General features: G+C 44.7%; 1 pseudogene; it reads left to right on the top strand.

The window, feature by feature from the left end:
* The first annotated feature begins 865 nt into the window (after positions 1-865).
* Positions 866-984, top strand: LOC134950135 (5S ribosomal RNA; annotated as a pseudogene).
* Positions 985-12,338: the final 11,354 nt, after the last annotated feature.

Genomic DNA, 12,338 nt, shown 5'->3' with positions numbered 1-12,338 from the left:
TCACTAATTGTGACAATTATTCTAATATATTTGTATCCTTTTACAACAGACAGACAGTTGTCTATGCAACTTATGTGCTGGACTTTGTATGTGCAATTTCATGTGTTTATATGAGTCAGCATACAGTATGGTATTTCTGCAATGTATTATATTTAGCAACTTATTTCCATTCTGATATTCTATATCACTTATTCAAGCTATATTATTGTCAGGTAATATGCTTGTACTTGGTTTTGACACTGCACTGTTATGGGGAAAAAAAACCTTGCCTTTTTCAGCCATATGAATAGGAACAAGCACATTGTGATGCAAATATTGATTCATGTCCTCAATAAGGCAGCATAATTTAAAAATTAAGGTTTTTCTATATAATTTTTCCCCTCAAGTGTTGATATACTCAGTGTTCATTATTATTTTCTGACATATTCAATGTCTCTTCAGAAATCGGTGTAAAGGGATATATATATTTTTTGGTTAAATCTTGATTGTTTTGTCAATTACACGATATATCTCTGCAATTAGGGCATACTACTTTCTTTATTGTCATTCCACAATCCTCTTGTGGGGAATTATGCATGTATTCGTATTGTTTTCACCCCAATTCTTGTGTGGGGGATTTTCCCATGTGAAAAAATCCATCTGGTCCTTTGAGGCCCTCTATCTACACCATTGCCTTTGTGAAATTCCCTTTTTTTGTTTCAATTATCATCTAGGAGCAACGTGATACACTGTTGGGTTATACTGAAGGACTTGACCTACATTCCTTCAAACCCCCCCCCCCCCTTTCCAGGACTCATTTATCAATTCTGACTCAACTTGTTCCAGTAGTAGTTATCCCTATATGCCTACAGGTATCTACCTGACTTTCTACAGTCATACCATGCTGGACATGCCCGCTCTCATCTGATCTTGGAAGCCAAGCAGCATTGGGCCTGGTTAGTACCAGAAAGGGTGACCCTCTGGGAATACTGGGTACTGTAGTATTAAGGAACATACCTTCCGCTGATTAGTAAATTCTACCGTAAGCTATCATTGCAGTATATTTACCCATGCTTACTAATCAAGTAGGAGTCCGGATTTGTTTAAGCCGGTTTTCTTGACTCTCTCTTATGAATGTACTGTTGTATATTAATTCATAAGTTGATAGAGAAATCAAGAATTTTCAAACTTTCGCTTGTGATTAACGTCAAATATCAATACTCGCTAAAAATCCAGTGGGTGTGCAGACAAATTTCCTACCACCTACTTCACATCAAGTGAGTGACATATCGTCATACAGTCATCTAATACTCTTGTTTTATTTAATACTCTTTTTAAGTAATTTGCTGATATATACAGCAACATTTTTGTATATTGTTTTTCCGTCTGTTTTTTCGTCTGTTTAGAATAATAAAAGTTAAGTTTTAGTCCTACACTTACACTGTACATATATCACAATTTCATTAACTAGTCAATTAATACAAAGTGTGCCCCAGAGGGACACAAATACAGTCTTTCTTTTGCTTCTTGCAAAACAACCCTTCAATAGTTTGTTCTGAACTAAATGTCCGGGAGCACCGCCAACCCTGTTCTACCTCAAAAGCCTTACAGGCAAAGTCGGTAGCTTTATGTTGGTTACTATTCTTGCCTCAGATGGTATAAGAATTGCATGACATTTATTTATTTTACAATCTGGTCCAGTACAGATTCCAAAACCCCCCACTCATTACTGCCTTTGTCAATCCATAATAAGTAGGGGTAAGGACATTAATCACCTAGGAACATCCTCCCTTATACATCACCTGCAGTGCATTCATCATAAGTCATTGTCAAGTTCAGAAACTTTGCGTAATAGCATAAGCAGTCCACTGACACCTAAGTGATGTGGTTTTGTTTGAATATTATTTCTCTGTGAGGATAAGGATGTAAACACTGAAGGGGGGGATCTGAGGATGACATCTTGCCACTGTAGAGCTAGTTTGGGCAAGGAGAGATTAATTGCTTCTTTCTTTGGTGGGGGCCCAAACAAACCAATCATTTCAGCCACAGTCGTGTGGCAGACCCTGTCACTGAAATTATTGGTTTGTTAAAGTGTGCATTTCCTGTTTATACAAAATAAGGGTGGGTGAAAGGGTCCAAGGACAATTCCATCTTGCACAACTTTTCTTTATCTGCCACATCATTCCAGGGGTGCTTACCTATATGGGGTGCTGCCCCTCTGCCCTATCAGTCCAGGAGTGCTGTACCACTGCCATTTAAGTCCAGGGGTGCTGTTGCCTTTCTGCTGTGCTGTGTAATTCTCCAGTGGTGCTGCCTATGCTGTATAAGTCCAGGGATGCTGCCATATAATTCCAGGGGTGCTGATGTACTTGATCCTAGGTTTAAATGAAAGCCTAGAGCAGATATGAAACAAGCTTCAACATCACAAACAGATTTGTGAAAACATAACTGCAAAAGGCTAAAATTCAGTGTGACTCAGAAGAGACTGAATCATAATCCAGCTCAACTGCCAGAGAGGTAAAAGTGAAATTTTCTGCTGGAGCATTAAACAGAGGTTCTTCTCAATCTTTTCATGTTAGGGACTCACTCAAATGAATGGCTTCAATTAGTCAACTTTAATTTTGATTTATTATTGATGTTCCACATTTTGGGATTATTTATTTGGTAGATGCACATTTGTTGTACAGGGATCTTCTTTTCCTAAGGGCTGTGTAAGGTTATCGCAAGACCTCACGGTGTTAGAAGGGGTGGTAATCATGTGACCGCCGGTCACCTGACCTACAGTCACATGACCTCCTCCACAAGCCCGACGGCTCACTTTCCCGATGGTCGGCATGCCGACCAATAGGGACTATTTCCACTCGTGGGTGTCCACGACACCCATAGAGTGGGAATAGAACCCATGGCGACCGCAGGTCACCACCGAGCCCGCAGCGTGGCGAGCGCAGCGAGCCTGCAAGGGGCTTGCTGCACTCGCCCCTCCCCGCCGGGATCCCGGTGTCGGTATGCTGCTGGGATCCCGGCGTCGGTAAGCTGACCGGCGGTCAGGAGACCGCCGGTCAGCCATACTACACCCGTTAGAAGAACAGAGTTTCAGTGATCTTGCATTGCATAAGCTTTCCATTGCACTACGTTGGCCAGGAAATCCTGTGAGGCACAAACACTTAATGAATAAGGCCCAGTATGGAGTCTCATGGTGGCTTACAGCCAGGAACATATCTGTCTTGCCAGGCTGAGGTATGTTGGTGGCACAGAGGTTAGCATTGCTTCCTCCTACAGTCCTACTTATAGTATGAAATGAGTTTCGACTGTAGAGTGGTAAGCTCCACTAGGGTAGGGGCTCAATATAAAAAAATTCACTGCACAGTTGTGCTTAGTACTTTATCAAAATCACCCGAACTCAACTTGCCCCATCAGGGCTGCTGTGGGGGCTCAGGAGGGGCTGCTAAAACATCTAAGGGGCTGCATTATTTAAAAATAAAAGCGGAATAAAATAAACAAGACACACAGGTATGCTCACATGTGTGTAACTGGGACACACAGGTATGCTCACATGTGTGTAATTGGGAGCTGTGAAAAACAGAAATAAGGCATCTGCCACAAAATATGTAAAGAAAAATGCAATTAAAAAAATTGAAAAAAAAGAAACCCACGAGATTTTCACAAAATAAGTCTCCAGACTTCATGGAGGGGAAAATATCCTATCTTGATCCTGTGGGATACACCAGTTTATTTGCATCCCAGCATTAAATCTGAAATTATCTTAATCCCTGAAAATGGAGAAGGGGGTACAATTTTGGAGGCTTTGGCTAGCTATGATTCGTAGAACTTGGCAAGCTTTTTCCAGGGGGACTACCTGTTGCTGAAATGATGGATTTATTAAACTGTGCATGTCCTGTTTAAACAACATATGTGTGGGTTGGAAGGCCCGGGTGGGTTGGAAGGCCCGGGTGGGTGGGAGGGCCCAAGACAATTCCATTAGTCATCCAGCGACCTCGGTGCACCTCTTTTTTTTTTTGCATTATGTGCTCTTTGGGGCCTAGTTTTTAAAACTGCCATCCTGTCTGACACTGCAGTGCCATTCCTAGATGGGCCAGGTGTTTGTGCCGCACACTTGTGTCGCTTAGCTTAGTCATCCAGTGACCTTGGTGCACCTCTTTTTTTTTCTTTGCATTATGTACTCTTTGGGCCTAGTTTTTAAAACTGCCATCCTGTCTGCAACTGCAGTGCCACTCCTAGATGGGCCAGGTGTTTGTGCTGCACACTTGTGTCACTTAGCTTAGTCACCCAGCGACCTCGGTGCGACCTTTTGGCCTAAAAACAATATTTTGAGGTGTTCAGAATAGACTGGAAATGAGTGGAAATGAATGTCATTGAGATTAATAATACCGTAGTATCAAAATTACCCCCAAATTCTGTGATTTTAGCTTTTTTATGTTTTTTTCAAAATTCATTCAGATCCAAAACCAAACCATGAAAGGGTTGTTTTCGCAAAATCAATCCAGATCCAAAACCAAAACACAAAAAGTGTCCGCCGAACATGTCTAGTATTTAATATATATATTTATCAAGTGACCCATACCATGAACTTTCTAATGGTTAGCTAAACTTTTACGGGGCTGGCCACACCCATGAGAATGGGCCCCTAAATCTGAATTTCCCTGGTGGGCCTTTCATGCCCCAGTCCAACACTGATGTGAAGGCAATATTATATTATATTGATTTGTTGTGGCAAAAATGCCTTTGTTGTAGGTAATAAATTGCTCACACGGAATATGTGTCTTGTTTAATTAGCTACAGAAACCACCTGTACATTAGTGTCTAGGCCCAGATGTGTATTGGTATAAATATATTGCCTGTCCCTAGGTGACCTCAGCTCAAAATGTGTGTGTAATCTATGGCACCCAGCACATTGGGCATGGCCGCAAGCTCACAGAAAGCTACCCTGACTGCATGCCACTGCGACTTCTCGGTAGGGAAGCAGAGAGAGGCATCTATGTGTCCATCCAAGACATCCAAAACCTGAGTGGACATTCCTAAATTTAAGTTGAGTGTCATGACCTGTAATCAATACAATACTGTGTTATATTACATTACAGAAAAACAACTTAGACATAGAAGTGTATGTATATTTTAAATCACCTGAATTAAATATTTATAAAAGGTGGCCTGTGAGATAATAATGACATCGCCAGTCACAGACTGGAAGCTGCCAGTAGCCATAAAGTGCAACACAGCCAGGAGTTTGTGCAGGCCTGAGCCAGAGCGAGAGCGTGCTGGCTCAGGGTCAAGGTTCAGTTTTGCAAGGTCATACAGACGTAAAAGGTTATTTACATTTAGTCGGACCATCTGTATAACCTGGTCATCAGACAATTTGTTAAAGTTTAAACGACCACTAAAAAAAACAGGCATGCCCAGCCTACTCGGAACCTGTACAACCTGCTGACCATGCTCATTTTCCTGGGCTTGGTTTATTGTAGCCTCATGGAGCACTGTCAGGTATCACCCAGCAAACAAGAAAGCAGTATTACACACGGTAGCAGAGTGAGAGAGGAGAAAAATGTGTTTGGTCCCCTTTTAAAGGCCCAAAAAGTCAGGTGTGAGTAATGTAGAATTGGCAACACATGTAAACACGCTTCTCAAAAGCAGGTCTACTTCTTTTTAGCCTTTTTTTACGATTTGTATTTGTTCACGGCCGCAAATGCATTTTCACGGTAGAGATTACAAATACGAATGGTTAGTAAATGACCGTGTTCAATACCTAAACAGCCGCGTTTGACCGATGGTGTATTCATTCGTAATTTTACTACACAGCCGTAATAAAAATACGAATGCCCTCATCACTGCCGTGATTTGAGTAAAGTAAATTCCCGAGATGACACTTTGAAGAAAAAACACCATCTCGGTCAAAATCGGGACCTTAGTAAACATACCCCATTGTCTTGTGCTGCATTGTGGTGACCAGTATACTACAGTACAATAGTCCAGTGCTGTTCTCGCTGCCCAGTGTCAGTTCTAGTATCCTCATCAGTGCTCAGTATCACTACTCATTGTCTTGTGCTGCATTGTGGTGACCAGTATACTACAGTAAAATCGTACAGTGATGTTCTCGCTGCTGAGTGTCAGTTCTAGTATCCTCATCAGTGCTCAGTATTACTACTCATTGTCTTGTGCTGCATTGTGGTGAGCAGTATACTACAGTACAATAGTCCAGTGCTGTTCTCGCTGCCCAGTGTCAGTTCTAGTATTCTAATCAGTGCTCAGGATCACTACTCATTGTCTTATGCTGCATTGTGATAACCAGTATATTACAGTACAATAGACCAGTGCTGTTCTCGCTGCCCAGTTTCAGTTCTAGTATCCTCATCAGTGGTCAGGATCACTACTCATTGTCCTGAGCTGCATTGTGGGACCAGTATACTACAGAACAATAGTCAAGTGCTGTTCTCGCTGCCCAGTGTCAGTTCTAGTATCCTCATCAGTGCTCAGTATCACTACTCATTGTCTTGTGCTGCATTGTGGTGACCAGTATACTACAGTACAATAGTCCAGTGCTGTTCTCGCTGCCCAGTGTCATTTCTAGTATCCTCATCAGGGCTCAGTATCACCACTCATTGTCTTGTGCTGCATTGAGGTGACCAGTATACTACAGTACAATAGTTCAGTGCTGTTCTCACTGCTCAGTGTCAGTTCTAGTATCCTCATCAGTGCTCAGAGTCACCACTCATTGTCTTGTGCTGCATTGTGGTAACTAGTATACTACAGTACAATAGTCCAGTGCTGTTTTTGCTGCCCAGTGTCAGTTCTAGTATTCTAATCAGTGCTCAGGATCACCACTCATTGTCTTGTGCTGCATTGTGGTTACCAGTATACTACAGTACAATAATCCAGTGCTGTTCTCGCTGCCCGATTATCACCACTCATTGTCTTGTGCTGCATTGAGGTGAGGTGTCTTCAGGAGCTCCTGGGCTCCATCTGGTTACCTGAGGGATCCCGCCCCCTCTCCCAGCTGTGGGAGCTTGGGAGCGGGCAGCTGTGCTAAGGGATTCCTCTGCCTGGAAGGGCCCAGCTGGGGTCTGTGTCTTTAACTATTAGGGGGTGCCAGGAGGTACTCTTTAATCATGAGGAGGTCACGGAGGATTTTACTGGCTTCCCCAGTGAAAGTAAAAAAAAAAAGGGAATGAAGGAACATCTGGCAGGATTGCAATGGCAGCTGCTTCTGCAAAATAACAGAAGAAAAAGCTTCCGGAGTCAAGATCTGAGTGCCCAGGACCTGCAGGGGCTAGAGGTGAGCAATATACCCCCTCCGTGCAAAGGGGGGGTACCTCAGAACAAAAAGCGCAGAGAGCAGAGAGCCCCGAAGCCGGAGCTGCAAAAGGTCCTCTTGCTGAAGGGGAAATTGTGCCTGTGGGTCTGTTTAAGGAAGGGGAGCGGCAATCGGCGCCGCACGGAGCAGAGAAACCCCAAGAAGGGTCTCTGTCCATGGTAGCCCCCCTTACAGTGTCAACAGCAGCAGGTACCCCTGGGGGTGGTGTAGCCCCAGGGGGGAATGCTGTAATGGCCGGGAGTCCCTGTGAGGGGAGAAGGGGAAAGCTGCAGGACGGAGGAGAGCGGCTGGTGCCGCTGGTTGTAAAAATGAAAGAAAATAAAATTGAGCAAATATCCTGGTATGATGCCTCCCCCGAGCCCCCTGAGCAGGCAGAGAGTTTCCTTGGGGGCATGCCAGCTCCCGGGGGGAGATCTGCGGATGCTGGGGGGTTAGGGGTTTAAGAAGGAGAAGAATACAGTATGGATGTGAGTTCAGCAACGGAGGGGTTAAATTCAGAAACAGAGGGAGATTCAAGTACAGAGGAAATACTGGCAGGAATGTCATTACAGGAGCTCATATATGAATCAAAGAAATCAGTAACCGCATTACAGAAGCAAGGAAGAAAAGAAATAAATGCCAAGTATGGGACAGACAACGGTACAGGGATCAAATAGAAGACCTTACCCTGTATCAGGCACGTATAAAGGGAAAAATGGTGGTTGCCCAGGAGGAATTAAGCAAAAAGGAGAATGAAGGAAATTATTCAGCACAGCAGGGGTTAATAGCATTGCCGGCTGCTAAGGATTTCCCTGTAGAAATGCAAGGTCCAGCGGCGGTGCAGGAGGAGTGGCCCCAGAATGGAGTCCTTGGTGACGGAGAAGCGGAGGCGGTGCCGGTGGTAGCGCAACATCAACAGAGTGGAGGGAACCCTGATAACGTGGCCAGTGGAATAGAAAACCCAGTTTCTATGGAGACAGAGGGGAGGGCTGTGTCTAAAGCTGAAACCACTTCGGCTGGAGGAACGAAAGGTGAGACGGAGCGGCCGGTGCAGTGGCAGCAGGGGGATCCTGGAGATGTGGCAGATGAAGGTGGCAGTGGAAAGGTGATCGGAGCTGCAAGTGCCGAGACCCGAATGTCAGAAAAGGAAGGTGAGGGGATCCCGGTTGATAAGCGGATGTCATCGGAGGGTGCCCTGGCCAGTATGAGTATTGGCAAAACGGCAGAGGAAAGTGGAAAGGGGCTTGCTGGAGACAGTAAACTGGAGGTGAGTGATTTCAGTAAAGAAAGGAAGGAGGTAACTGGGGGAGCACCAGAAGTTTTTTTGGGTGGAGGGGGCCCAATTGGGCTTTTCAGGGGGGAAGGGGGCCAAGATGGAAATAAAGAAAACTCAAAAGAAAATGTAAAAATTAAAGAAAACGATGAAAAGCCTGGCAAAGTTCAAGGTCAGCCAAGGCTGGACAAAAGAGTGCTTTCAGAGCAAGAAATGGAAGTAGTAGAAACTGTATATGGGAATCTGCAAGTACCTGAGAGGATGCGGGCCGCTGCAAAGCTAATAAGTGCAGTAACACTCAAACATAAGGATAAGAGTAAGAACTTAGTGCCTGTAAAAAATATAATGAATGTGATGCCTATTCTTGTTCCTCCCCCAGGCCCTACCCCTGTCTTTGGTTTTGCTGCAGATACTGATGGTGCATCGAAGGGGGTGGAAACATCTTATGCCAAGGTACTGAGCAATCCAACTGTTTCAGGGCAGGGTGAAAATGTGGGGGGAGGTAGTGCAGAGGCGGGAGGGTTTGGTAGAAGAAAAATAATAAATTTTAAGTGGGTGGGTGAAGGAGGCGCTCCTTCAAAAGTTGATTTTTTGAGAAAGTTTTTTTATTTAGGATTTGTGGCCACGCAGTTGTACTCCTGCATTCACCCTGTGAACTCAAATGAGTTTGACGTGGCCTTTATGGCAAACAGGGTGATGCAGGAGTGCTTCTCAAAATTGTCTGATCTGGAAGAAGGGAGTTTCTTCAGTTACTTTACTTTCTTCATGACTGGGAAAGTAGATAGCACAAAGGTGTCCATTCTAGTGCGAAACGAGACAATTCCTGAGAATGACATAAAATATTGGTTGAGCAGGTATTGTGAAAAAATACTAAGCAGCGAAAAGTCGGACTATACGTTAGGGGTATGGGGCAGAGCATGGTCTGCAAATGTGTGTTTGATGAAAAGCTGTGAGGGGGTGAAACATCTGCCGTCCGCCGCGTATATTGGCCGCGATCGCATTCAGGTGTTCTATTAGGGCCAGCCAAAGACTTGTTTCGAGTGTGGTGGCCCTGGGCATTTGAGCCATGAATGCGATGCGGTCAAATGCAATTTATGCGGCGGACTGGGCCACACCTCAAGGTCATGCAATAACATCTGTTGTAACTTATGTGGAGGTGAAGGGCACCCTTACAGTAGGTGTCCTGAGGCGGAAAAAACAAAGGAATGGAGGAGTAGGAGGGAAAGTTTTGAGGATTTAGGGACAAGAAACAAGGCAAGAGTGGTGAAAGAAAGGGTAAAGGAAGTGCGAAGAGGGTCAGTGAAACTGAGGGAAGGAAAGACGGAGTTGAGTTTGGCGGGAGGAATGGTGAAGGGGAAAGAGGATGAGGAAGAAGGTTTTCAGCTAGTAATAAAGGGTGGGAAAAGCAAGAAAGCAGTAATTAAGGAGGACTTATTATTATTTAATAGGTTTGAGGGAGTTCCCACTGATGAGGAGGAGGGGGAGGTAGTGAAGGAGAAGGGTGGGTTGGTGCTGAGACAGAAGAAGATAAGGAAAAGGAGGCAGAGAGAGAGGGGAAGCGGGGAAGGTGGAAAGAAAAAGAAAGAAAGGAAGGATAGTCATAGGGAAAGTTCAGGCAAGGAATCAGAAAGTGAACTAGAATGGGACCCGGCAGGATCATCCCTAGTGGGGAAAGAAAGGGCAGAATCAGAGATAGAAGAATTAAAGATGTAGGAAACAGTGGAGTCACAAGAGGGGAATGGACAGAAGGCCTTGATAGAGAAGGAACCTCCTGCAAAGGATTCTATCCGAAAACCCCCGGATCCTGGTTCAGGTATGGAGGGAGCCGGGATGAAAGAAGGAGAGGCTGTAGTAAGAATGGAATGTGGTATTGGTGGTGGTGGTGATGGTGATGGGGGTGGTGGGGAGAAGTGAATAAGGAAAATGGGTAGTGAAACTCAATCACCAAAGAAACATGGATCTCCACCCTATACGATGTGCCACGATTAATGTGGCTTCCGTTCTTTCCAATAAGGCTCGGTTTATGGCTTTTGAATTTTTTAATAACCAGGATTTTGATATTTTGTTTTTGCAGGAGACCCGGGTTAACAGGTTGGCAGCTCTTCACAATGCCAAAAGCGAGTGGAGAGGAGGGCCTCCCTATTGGTCTCTTGCAGCTGAGCCTTATGGTGGGGTGGCGGTACTTTTTGCCGGCATAGTAACTGTGCACAAGGTTATTGAGTTACAAGTTGGAAGGTGTATGATCTTAGATGTCACCTTGACAGGGCATGACCTAAGGCTGATCAACATCTATGGGCCCCAGACAGCCTGGGATAGGAAATGCCTTTTCAAGAGGATCAAGCCCATTTCTTTTTACGGCCCAGCAGGTTGTTTTTGGTGGCGATTTCAACACCGTAGTTAGGCCAAAAGACAGGGGAGGAGACAAAAAACCATGGGCTATGATTCAAATTATTTAGTATCAATGGTTAGGCAGGCGGGTTTGGTTGATGTTCATGTTCGGCACCATCCAGACCTCACGGGTTACACCTACTTTAGTGGTCAGAGTAGGACTAGAATAGATAGATTTTTTGTTGAAGAAACTTCTAAGACTTTGACTTAAGACAGGTAAGGTTGGTAGAATTTTCGGATCACGGGTTCTTTACTTTTTCTTTGAATGCTTCACAGTCCATTTTGAAAGGAAGGGGCCTATGGAGGCTGAACTCAGAGCTTTTAAAGGAAGAGAAGGTAAGACAATCTTTTAGGGAATTCTTCCAAGCACAGGAAACACTGTTGGAGGCAGGATGGAGTAGATCGGAGTGGTGGGAGGAGGTCAAAGAGAGGACCCGAGGGTTTTTTAAGTGGCTTGTAGCAAAGAAAAACTTGGTAAAGAAGAATGCCTACTATGCTCTGAGGAGGAAATTAGACTTCCTGATCTCTGAAAGAGGAGATGATAGGGAAATCTCCCAGGTGAAATCTCGGATGCAGCAGTTGCAGTATAGTAGACTTTCATCTTTGATTTGGGAGAGGGATTATGGCAAGTACCACTCCCCAGATCCTTACCAGAATTGTAGGCAAAAGATCGAGTTAAAGGAAATCAGAGGTCTGATTGATGGAAAGGGTGTCGTGCAGGAGGGGAGAGAGGGCATCCTGGAAGTCATTAGAACCTATTACACTGATCTGCTATCTGAGAAGGCACTTAGCAGAGAAAAGATGGAGGAATTTCTTGGGAAGATACCAGGGCATTGTGGAACCGGATGCCACAATTGACTGCCTAGAGAGTGAGATATCTGTGGAGGAGGTCAGAGAAGTGATTGGCGGTTTAACATCAAAAAAGACACCTGGGCCAGATGGTTTGACAGCTGAATTCTATAAAGAATTCTCAGACGTCCTGGCACCTCGTCTCGTGGAGGTTTTTAACAGTGACCTGGCAGAGGGTGAACTCCCTCCCTCCATGAAGCTTTCAGTACTTATCTTACTCTCTAAAGGAAAGGACCCGGTCCGTATTGAGAACTGGCGGGCGCTCCTCAATACGGATAGGAAGGTGTTGGCAAAAATCATATTTAATAGGCTGATGGAATTTTCCGGGCAGTTGCTCTCAACTTCTCAGCATTGTACTGTGAAAGGTCGAAGCACATTTAGTGCTGTCCTTGGTGTCCGGGAGGCCATAGAACGGTGCAAGGTTGAGAAGTGGGGGAAATATTTATTTACTGGCATTGGATCAGTCCAAAGCTTTTGACCGAGTCAACCATGAGTACCTCTGGACTTTGCTGGAAAGGTATGGCATTCCAGTTAAACTAGTCC

Source organism: Pseudophryne corroboree, chromosome 8 (assembly GCF_028390025.1).
Source record: "Pseudophryne corroboree isolate aPseCor3 chromosome 8, aPseCor3.hap2, whole genome shotgun sequence".
Lineage (NCBI taxonomy): Eukaryota > Metazoa > Chordata > Amphibia > Anura > Myobatrachidae > Pseudophryne > Pseudophryne corroboree.
Note: the sequence above shows the minus strand (reverse complement) of the source record. Positions and strands in the feature narration are given on the sequence as shown.